This window comes from Rutilus rutilus (assembly GCF_951802725.1).
Source record: "Rutilus rutilus genome assembly, chromosome: 7".
Lineage (NCBI taxonomy): Eukaryota > Metazoa > Chordata > Actinopteri > Cypriniformes > Leuciscidae > Rutilus > Rutilus rutilus.
The window spans coordinates 47,096,421-47,107,621 of NC_140221.1; positions in this window are offsets into that span (position 1 = coordinate 47,096,421).

Consider the following 11,201-nt stretch of genomic DNA (forward strand, 5'->3'; position numbering starts at 1 on the left):
CTAAAAAAAGTTGGTTTAGGATTTAGTTACCCTTTAAGTTGTCATAATTGATTTTGTTATTATTCATTGTTCCCCTTTACTATGTCTCAGGCAGTGTTTGTTGTGTTGTAATGTGTTAAACCTAAATATATTATACATATAAATATATATAAGCCTATATATATATATACTGTATAGTATAATTATTAATTGTAATAATTATTATTGTTTAAGTTAATTTATTGTTAATTTATTGTAAATTTTAAGGATCTTTTTTGAAGATTGGGACAAAACTGTCCCAAATTGTTTTGTTTTTTGTGTGGGTTTTTTTTTACTGTAAAACTGTTTTCAGTATCTCAGGATCTTCAGTTTTATATTTTTCTTTGGAGTTGCATTTGTCGGTTGACAAACTGTACAGTGTCACGCCTAAAGGATTTCACACTGATTTTTCTGATGAAACACTGAAGCGCAGCCCACACTAATTGCATACGTTGTGAAATATGTCAAAACGTCTTTGTTTGTTTTTTCTGGAAAACGAGAAAACCTATATTCATAAGATGTATTCATTCACTTTGGTATTACTTATTGGTATATATTGGTAAATTATCGAAATTCTTAGTCCTAATCTAAAACATAAAAAAATGCTGTTTTCCCCCAAACTGCTACAGTTTTCTCAATTGCTTTGGCACAATTCTCGAAACAGTCCGTGCCCTGACATAGACTACGTTACCAATAATGCATGTTCATTTGTAGTTTTGCTCGATCGCGGTTGCGCTAGGCGCTTTCACTTTGGTGTGGTCCAGTGCCATGAGAGCATCATTCACGGTGCAGAGAATTGCCATCCTTTGTTAATCCTGCACTAATCTTGTGTGTATGAGTGCTGTGTGCGTCCTTAAAGGAGAAGTTCACTTTTAAAAAAACTTTTGCTGATAATTTACTCACCCCCATGTCATCCAAGATGTCCATGTCTTTCTTTCTTCAGTCGAAAAGAAATTAAGTTTTTTGATGAAAACATTCCAGGATTTTTCCCCATATTATGGATTCCAATGGGACCCAAACGGTTCAAGGTCCAAATGACAGTTTCAGTGCAGCTGCAAAGGGCTTTAAACGATACAACGCGTTCGTGACGTCACGTAATACGCAATTACGTTGAAAAGGTCAAGTTTGATGTGCTTACAAATGTGCGGGAGGAGGACCATATACACATTTTAAAATGTATTTGTGTCAGTTTATCGTTTAAAATGCCCATTCGTGTGCGTATCCTGGGTGCTTTAATATTAAAAAGCCAAAAAGAACATTTTTCAAGCGTGACCTTTTCAACATAATTGCGTATTACGTGACGTCACGAACGCGCATCACAGAACAGAGCAAGGCGAACATTTGTGCTTATAAAACTTAAACTTTTTTATTTATTTTTGAAATGACCGATCGTTTCGCTAGATAAGACCCTTATTCATCGTCTGGTATCGTTTAAAGCCCTTTGCAGCTGCACTGAAACTGTAATTTGGACCTTGAACCGTTTGGGTCCCATTGGAATCCATAATATGGGGAAAAACCCTGGAATGTTTTCATCAAAAACCTTAATTTCTTTTCGACTGAAGAAAGAAAGACATGGACATCTTGGATGACATGGGGGTGAGTAAATTGTCAGCAAAAGTTTTTTTTAAAGTGAACTTCTCCTTTAAGATGTAAGTCCGGCTTTTGCATGAATGGCGCGTTTATTGCAGAGTTATTAGCCCAGATGGCGAAGTTGTCATACTCGTGTTATTCCCTACTGTGAGCCTATAGCCTACTGCTGCGGCCCGCTACGGCGCTCCACATGCGCTTCTAAAGTAGCCACCTACTGTATATACTTTAGTTATTGTCTTGCAAATAACTGTAAATATTATATTTAATGTATAGTTCGGCTGTTTTTGGCACTTTTCACCATTTGGAGATTTATGGCATTTATGCAAGTTCATTTATAGTGTTAGAGCTCCCACTAGTGGATTTTTGGTTGTACTGCGGGTGATTTCTTTATGCATCTGTATGTAACATCTGTATGTAGTCTACATGTTTATTAATATACATTTTATTGTTTTACAATTTTATTGTTTTATACATTTCAGATAACCACACACACAAACACACACACACACCTATTTTGTCATATTAATACTTGTGAACCATCATCATCTCCATGTACCTGACTCCTCCTCAATAAATTCTCAAAACTGCACCATTGGATTTGCCTATTCCTTCTGACCGGGGAAGACTCAGTTGACGAGCAATCCATAACCAGCCTCAGACGCACACGGTCTCTCACAGTCCTAATATTCTCTAAACTGTAAGTTTAATTGTCACAACGGTTCGCTGGAACATCAGAACTCTATCGCATGTCTGCAGAACGCAGTAACTCACAGTTGTCCTCACAGGTTACAGGACTGCAGTGTGTGAGAGCTCACATAAGGGCCCTGCACACACACTCAAAGGTGCCAGAATAAACTAATAATGGTCTGAAAATAATACGCTACTGCAAAATAATCGTATCTGTTGCATATTTTTAACGTGTACTGTATATTATAATATATAATAATTATTACTGTATAATAATACATGCATAATTTTGTTTTTATTTTATTCCTATGAATGCTGATAATATTGTACCAGCTTGTTTCATTTTTACATTGATTTTTTATTCTACGGTAACAACATAGTCACGTGTGTCAACAATTTCTGCAAAATGAATGGATTGACAATGAAATTAAATCTTGCTATAAGGTTCAGAGTGTGTTTCCCACACATCATTATGACGGTGAGACTCCAAACACTCACAGCTTGAAAAGAGCTCTGCTTTCACGCCAAATCGTACTAAATCGTACATATTTTACAAGTTGCCCAATTCGCATGAATTCGAAAGAATAACCTAGCTGACCCCGCCCCTAAACCTATAATCATAACTGGGGTTTAGACAAATCGTACGAATTGGTCGTGAGATAGCGTTGCCTTTTCCAGTAAAAAACTACTTTTCCCCAACGATTTCTATTTCAGATAAATGCCGTTCTTTTGAACTTTCTTTTTATCAAAGAATCCTGGAAAAAAATGTACACTGTTTTCAACATTGATAATAATAATAAATGCTTCTTGATCAGCAAATCAGCGTATTAGAATGATTTCTGGAGCATCTGAAAAAAATCTCAAATTATAACATCTCTCAAAAATAAATCTTTCAAAAGTTTTTTTACAGTAATGCCAGATAGAAGAACTATTTTTGTTCAGGGAACAGTTCTCTAATGAACCTTCTTTTAGCGTGAAGAACATTAAAAAAAAAATCTAAAGAACATTTTTCCACTATAAATAACTTTTTGCTGAATAGAAAGGTTCATGGATGTTAAAGTTTCTTCATGCACCATCGATGCCAATAAAGAACCTTTATTTTTAAAAGTGTATCGCTACTGTTGACAGAGAGATCATGAAAACCAGATTTGTATTTAATAATGACATTAAAGCGAGAAGACATGATCAAATGATCTGCACACATACTGTATCTGTACAAAGAAAAGCATTTTTGCATGTTTTTCTTTTCTTACTCTATAAATGTATTTGCTTTATTTTTTTTTTATTCATCAATTCTTTGAAGACTGGAGTAATGATACTGAACTTACAGCTTTTATCACAGGAATAAGTTACATTTTACTAAATATTCATATAGAAAACATGTTATCTCAGATTCTAAACTGTTAAACATTGTTCCGTGTTAAAGAAAAACATGATGCTTTTGTGGGTCAATTTTAAAGGGATAGTTCATTCAAAAATAACAATTCTGTCGCACTCATGTTGTTTCAAAGTTGTGTGACTCATTCTTCTGTGTAACATAAATCAAATTTGTCAATTATGTTTTTGTACATACAATGGAAGTCAATCAGCACCAATATTGGTTCAACTGGTTCCCAATGTTCTTCAGGATATCATCTTTTCTGTTCCACAGAAGAAAGAACAATTTTTTTATATTTCACAAGATCCCAAAGTGAAACTCCACCTATTCATTCAGTCCCTTTGATGTGATTACATGGAATTACAATGACGACTGACATCATCAGCTTTTGATGTACTGGATCATAAATTATTACTGGATAAACTGAAATTTACTTCTCATACAGAAACAATCTTAGTCTACACCTGTTTGTTCACAATGCGGTTCCAGCTGCAACGTCACAGAAAAATAGAAATAGATTTCTAAAATAGAATCGTCACATGTCACTGGTAAGGACAAAAACTGATTGACATGGAAAATATACCTTTTATCGTGTGTCACGTGTAGTTACACTGTGAAATCTTTGTGACTTCAGTGGTTTAACCCCCAAAAAAGCGATGCAAATGCTTTGTGTGTGGAAAAAAAATGCTTTGTGTGTGGCGCTCCTGTGTGTGTACTGTACATCAGCGATCTATTGTAAGGAAATATGTAATTTTGTTTTTCTTCTTCACACAAAACATTTGTGCCACTTCATAAATTTGAGGTTAAACCACTGGAGTCACGTGGATTAAATGTATGTCTGTATACCTTTCTGAACCTTGAAACTGGTAGTTGCGTAAGCTGTCAATGGAGGGAAAGAAAGCTCTCAGATCTCCTCAAAACGTGAGCGTGAGTAATGACAATTTAAATGTTTGGGTAACCCTTTAAGGAAAATTGTATTCTCTTACAGAAAAATTGAATCAAATCTGTAACATTTTACTCTACTATTGACTAATGAACTAAATTAATAACTTTTTTTAAAACAAAAATGAAACATCACTGAACTTAAAGTGTAAGTTGCAGGTTAACCACCACAGCCAATTAATGTGTAAATTAAAGTGCTCTATATGTATATATTTAATTATTTCTGTCTTAAAATGCGTTAAAATAACATTTATTGGGGTTTCTTCAAAGGTAGCGTGTTTTTTCAGTTACTGGGTGATGACGTCACAAGAGGAACTCGCAACCCATAAGGCCATTGCACACTGAGTCCGAAATTCGCATCCGAAATTTTCGCACATTAAAAAAAAAATTCGACCTCACGTTATGTCAATCATGCTTGCACACTCTCTACGAAACTTTCGTCCGTAAAAAAAAAAAATCGGATTGGGTTCGATTTTCTGCGTTTTTCGCATCCACAGCCAGTGTTTTGTGAGGTTTTTTGAAAATTCAGAGCCACCGTACAAGCGAACGACAAAATCCAGAATGACGTCTGACAAGTTGATACACTTCGTCTCGCAGCACAAGTACTGTATGAAAAACAAAATGCGGATTACAAAGACACTGAATAAAATATAACCTGTATACAGCTGTTCTGTCTGCCCAGCGCTTCTGCCGGCCGCGCGTGTGTGTGTGTGTGTCCGTCCATAGACATACTGCCAGTTTCTGTTCAGGATCGACTGGTTCACGGAAATTGGTGGTCTTCTTTTTAATATGTGGCTCCAGTATCGCTAGCAAAGCATCAAACTGTTCCACTGACATTCTGAGGTAAATTTTGAATCGTTTGGGATAATTTCGCAACTCGCAAATAATGGACCCAATATTTCCTCTTTCTTTTTCTCTTTTTAAGAAGAAAGAGGGCAACAAATTCATCCTCACTGCTTGACGAATCCATTTAGTATTTTTTGCGTTTTTTTCCGCAAAGGTTTAATAAATACGCATCGGACTCAGTGTGCAAGGTTTCTGTGCGTGACGAATTTTACTGCTGACGAACACGAAAAAACGCATACGAAAATTTCGGACTCAGTGTGCAATGGCCTATACTCTGCTAGATTCCTACTGTATTATGGCTATTTGGAGAACGACTGAGGATGTGGGAAACCATCAAATTCTTTATGGACCACAGCCCTACAATTTTTAACCGGTCAGGCGTGAGAGAGGGGAGCCATGGCACTCAAAGAGTTATTAATGCTTGGTGTGAGAATTAATTGGCCAGGTGTCCTGGTGAGTAACGTTAGCTACGTTAGAGCTAGTCTAGCCTGGTGCAAACTTAACCCGGATAATATAACGGAACAAGCAAGTCTTTTCAAAATATTGCCGTCATGTAGAATAGCAAGGAGGGACAACAACTGAAGACATTATTTACTTACAGTAAGTCAGTCCAAATCAGATCTGTAGAGATGCACACACTGCACAGGCACCAATCGCTAGTCTCATCGACGCCTCAAACGTCATGTAGGCCTAATACCCTTCCTCAATCCACGCGTTATCAATTTCTCACGATTTAATTAGCGATGTGTATTGTCAGAAAAGAAAAAGAGAGATCGATGTCCCCATCACTGTGTTCGTGTGGGCTAATCAGCAGTGGAGAGTATGTGCTGCCATGAGGTGAACGCGTTTTGGAGTTTAGTGAAAGCTCGACCTGCGACCGGCTGATCTGATGTGCCTGAACCCGTTTGTTTTGCGAATAGCGTATTCTCATTTCAGGCAGGATCACGGTCCCCTTGAAGTCAGCACACAAGAGTATGTTTACAATGGAGTTATTTTATCCATAATTTTTTTTTTTATCAAATAAAACATACAACCAACTTTTCTGAAGTTATGTAAGGCGAATATAGCTGCTAGCGTACGGTAACTCTACTAGTGAGTTTCTCTTATGACGTCACGCCCCATCTAGTGGAAGGGAGCGGGAGCGGTTAAAACCACTGTTAAAAGTGCCAACTTTTCATATTATATCAGCATTTTGGTATAAAAAACAATGGTGGGCGGTTCTTATCTTTATGTTTAATAAACACATTGCATTACTTCGTGAAAAATTTAACCTGCAATTTACACTTTAAGCTGGACTGTGGCGCTATTTTCTTCTGGAAACTAACTTTTTAGCATTATATTCCATCTCTGTAAAGCTGCTTTGAAACAATCTGTATTGTAAAAAGCACTATATACAAATAAATGTGACTTGACTGAAGACTGGAGTAATGATGCTGAAAATCCAGCTTTGATCACAGAAAAAAAAAAAAAAATTTACAATGTATTACAATAGAAAAAAAGCTTTTGGACATTGTAATAATATTTCACAATATTACTGTATTTTTGATTTTTTTTTTCCTTTGTGAGCATGAGACACTAAATATTACAGACCCCAAAATTTTGTACGGTATTGTACGTACATAGCATGATGCAAACTGAACAGTAAATAACTATACAACTGCACAGAGCTGGGCAATACATGAGTTTTTGGCAATATTGTGTTAGTTCACACCTGTCATTGGAAAACATGCCTTGATTATTTTTATATCAAGGGAAATCTTTTGGATATTCTGTTTAGATACATTGTTTCAAATAAGACCATTCAGAAATAGATCATGGCATGTTTGATTATATCCTCTATATGTTTTATTTTTATAGATGTTGGTCACTAGATTGAGCGGTTTAGTCATCTATTCAGCTCAAAGCCACAGAAACACCTGCAGGGAGGGTGAGGACCTGAAAACCCATGCAAACTTTAACCAAATATAATTGAAGCTAAAACCTTGCACCTGCTGCTTCTTTTTTTTTTTTTGTCAAATCAGCAAATCAAAATATCAAGAGCTAACCATTTATATTGCCATTCCCCTGCCTGGTTACCAACCTGTTTGCCATGTTTTTAATTATTAAAAAATGATTTAAAACAAAGCACCACTTCTCCACGTATTCTGTGCTGGGCTTGCAGTATTGATTCGGAGAGGAGGGGGGCCTTGGAGTAAAAAAGGTTGGGAACCACTGCTAGTATGTGATCTGCATGCTGCAATTAAAAACAACAACAACAACAACAACAACAACAAAAAACATGCTGTGTGCAACATTTCAAAGCAAATGCAGAAATATCATTATACACAAAATATTGGCAAATGCTGAAAAATATTTAAACACATTATGTGACTTTTGGTCCTCTAACGGTAGAAGCACAGGTTACTTGCGGAGGAACATTGTTTTGGTAATTATGTGAGTTGTGCTCATGGTTACAGATTATCGCTTTATCAGTTTGAGAAAAAAAAAAAAAAATCCAGAATATCATCACACTTTACATTTCATGTCCAATTTAAGATCACATTTAAAAAAAAAAAAAAAAATTACATTTCATATTTTTATGGTTATACCTGTCCACACATTTCCACTTCCTTGGGCAGAGCAGAGGTAAACGCTTCTCTTTTGCAGGGGAAATAAAAAAATACAATATCATGTGAAATATTTTCTGTAGGTATTTGTGGGTTTTGCTAGCCTGACGTCGTCATACTCACTCAGATTCTAGTCAGAATGTGAGTCTGATACTGCTCCATTGGGCTGTGATTATGGGGCGTTTCAACCGAACCAGAGCCATAGAGAGAAAGAGTTGCGACACTCCCATAGACCTCCGTTGTAAAAAATGGCGGCGCTTTTAACCGCCTACTTCCGGGATATGAAGATCGGATTAGTTCCAAACACTGTCATTTGGTCGTTGGACACCATTCACTTACATTGCTGCGCGTCGAGTTGTTCCTGAGGTAAATTGCTGAAATATCGACCTCTTTTGAATTGTCAACTGTCTATATTGTATCAGAGGCCCTTTGCGATGCTTATACTGGTCTTCATTTTTATATGCACGGCGTAATTATTTATATTTTATGTTGGTTGTTTCAACCAATTTTCAAGCACTGCCTGCAAGCTAGCTAGCGCGACTTCGTCAGCTGTGACAGTAAGAGCTCGGTAATGAATCGCTGCCACCTTTATAGCGACTTAATTCATTTTAATCTTAATCTTAATTTAATTTTTTGGGATATACTAACTTTTCATTATGTTTTGTTGTCTTGAGTGAAGCAGCTTGTGTGAACAATGCTGGACATCTAGGATTGTTATGGCCATCACCAGTCCTGTCTGTTTCATGGATCACCTGCCCCTGGTTTTTGTTTTTCTTGTTCACACACACTCACACAAGCACACATTTTTTGTTGTCTGTCATTGTTAAATAAAACGTATTTTATTTGAAAACCTTCATTTGTATCAGCCATGCTTAATTGATGTCTCAACTCTCGATAGCTGTAACAGAAGTTACAAGTGTTTTGTTAGTGAATTGCTTAAGTTACTTGGATTGAGTTACAGCTACCCTTACTCAGCCTACTCTGTACACTAACCCAGAGCCATAGAGGAAAATCTTCACTCTGCACTTACCTATACACCCAAACATAAAAGCGTAAATTCGTTTTTAATCTGTTATAGTTTTGATAATATGTGTATGGCTTAATCTTAAAATTATATTCTTAGTCTTAACATGATCATGTTTCACGTTGTGGTCCTGGGGGTGGCCACTTTCATCAGAAGAAGTGAGCTAGCTTCTAAGCGAATTCTGAACGGACCGCCACCGCAGACCTCTTTGCGTGATCACGAAGGTAGGCTAATGGCTGAATCGGAATTTATAAGCAAAATCACGGGAATCAATAGCTTAATACAGCCCAGTTGTGCTAAAATAAATATGAGACGTCCATCATCAGATGAATGATAATGGAAAAGTTAAGTTAGAGCCGCTAAAGCCAGTGCTACTACCCATGCGAACATGAACACTATAAGCTTTTCCCTCCAAAAATATAGTCTAAAACTTATCTCCAAATGCAAAACTGACATTAACAAAATGCAATAACAGCTGAAAAAGTACTTGGGTGTGTGTTTTATTTTATATTTACCGTTCAATAATACAATCGCTGCTGTCTGTCCCATAGAAGAACATGACAGCCAGGGTATGTTTTGGAACTATTGGGGCTTACATGAACCACGTGACAGCCATAGCGGCGACATCAAAGAGTGTCGCAACTCTTTCTCTATATGGCTCTGAACCGAACCAGGAAGGAAAATGCCTCTGCACTCAATTGGATAGACCTACAACCAATCAGAGACACGGAGTAAGTGAACTATGTTTTTCATTCATGTTTCCGATCGACAAAAGCCTTGATCACGGTTCTCTGTTCCTCTTTTAAAATTAATGCGCTGTCAATATCTTGTCTTTAGCTTTTTATTTCATTTGTGAAGCTTTAAATTTTATTTGGAAAGTTTGATTAGTTATTACAGTTCTGCATCAATGCATGAAATAAAGCTCTACAAATGTCTCTGTGGCCTAAAAAAATGTATATAAGCTAGCCTGGTGTGAGTATTCTGTGTTATTCCTAATGTCTTGGTTATTTTGTATATAGCCGGTGTTGAAGGCTCAAGTTCCCTTTATTCACGCCAAACCTCACGGTTTCCTGTTTTCTCACATTATATGGATATCATGTAGAATTATCATTAAAGTCACATGTACATTTACTTGGATCTGTCACATATATATAAAGCAACATATACACCTGCCACATACACCTGTTTGGGAATCACTCTCCAAGAACTAACAGATTAAAGGTACAGTTCACCCAAAACTGAGAACTCTGTCATCATTTACTCACCCGTTTGAAACCAGTATGACTTCTTTACTTCTGTGGAACACAAAATAAGATATCCTGAAGAACTTTGGGAACCAGTTGAACCAATATTGGTGCTGATTGACTTCCATTGTATGTACAAAAACATAATTGACACATTTTTCAAAATATGTTCCACAGAAGAATGAGTCACACAATTTTGAAACAACACGATGGCGGCACAATTTTTATTTTTTAATTAACTTTCTCTTTAAAATGGACCCACAAAAGCATAAAAACAATAATTGCTAATAATACATATTATATGAATAATCCCTCTCTCTCTCTGTCACACACACACATATATAAATGTGTGTGTGTGTGTGTTTATTTGATTCAAAATACAATTTATATTAACTGTTTTCTGTGTGAATATCTAGTAAAGTGTAATTTATTCCTGTGATCAAAGCTGAATGTTCAGCATCATTACTCCAGTCTTCAGTGTCATTTCTTCAGAAACATTTCTGACTATTATCAATGTTGAAAACATTATTTAGTTATTTACATTTTTATTTCTGGATTCTTTGATGAATAGAAAGTTCAAAAGAACAGCATTTAATTGAAATAGAAATCGTTGTGGAAAAGTAGTTTTTTACTGGAAAAGCTTGTTTTGAAAGCAGAGTTATTAAAGTTAAAAGTGTTTGAGTCTCACCGTCATAATAATGTGCGGGAAAGACACTCTGAACCTTATAGCTCAATTTCATTTCTCTGTCATCACTTCATTTTATATAAATTGTTTTCACACAGACGACTTTGTTGTTGTTACTGTAGAATAAATAATCAATGTAAAAATTAAACAAACTGGCACAGTATTATCAGTGTGAATCATG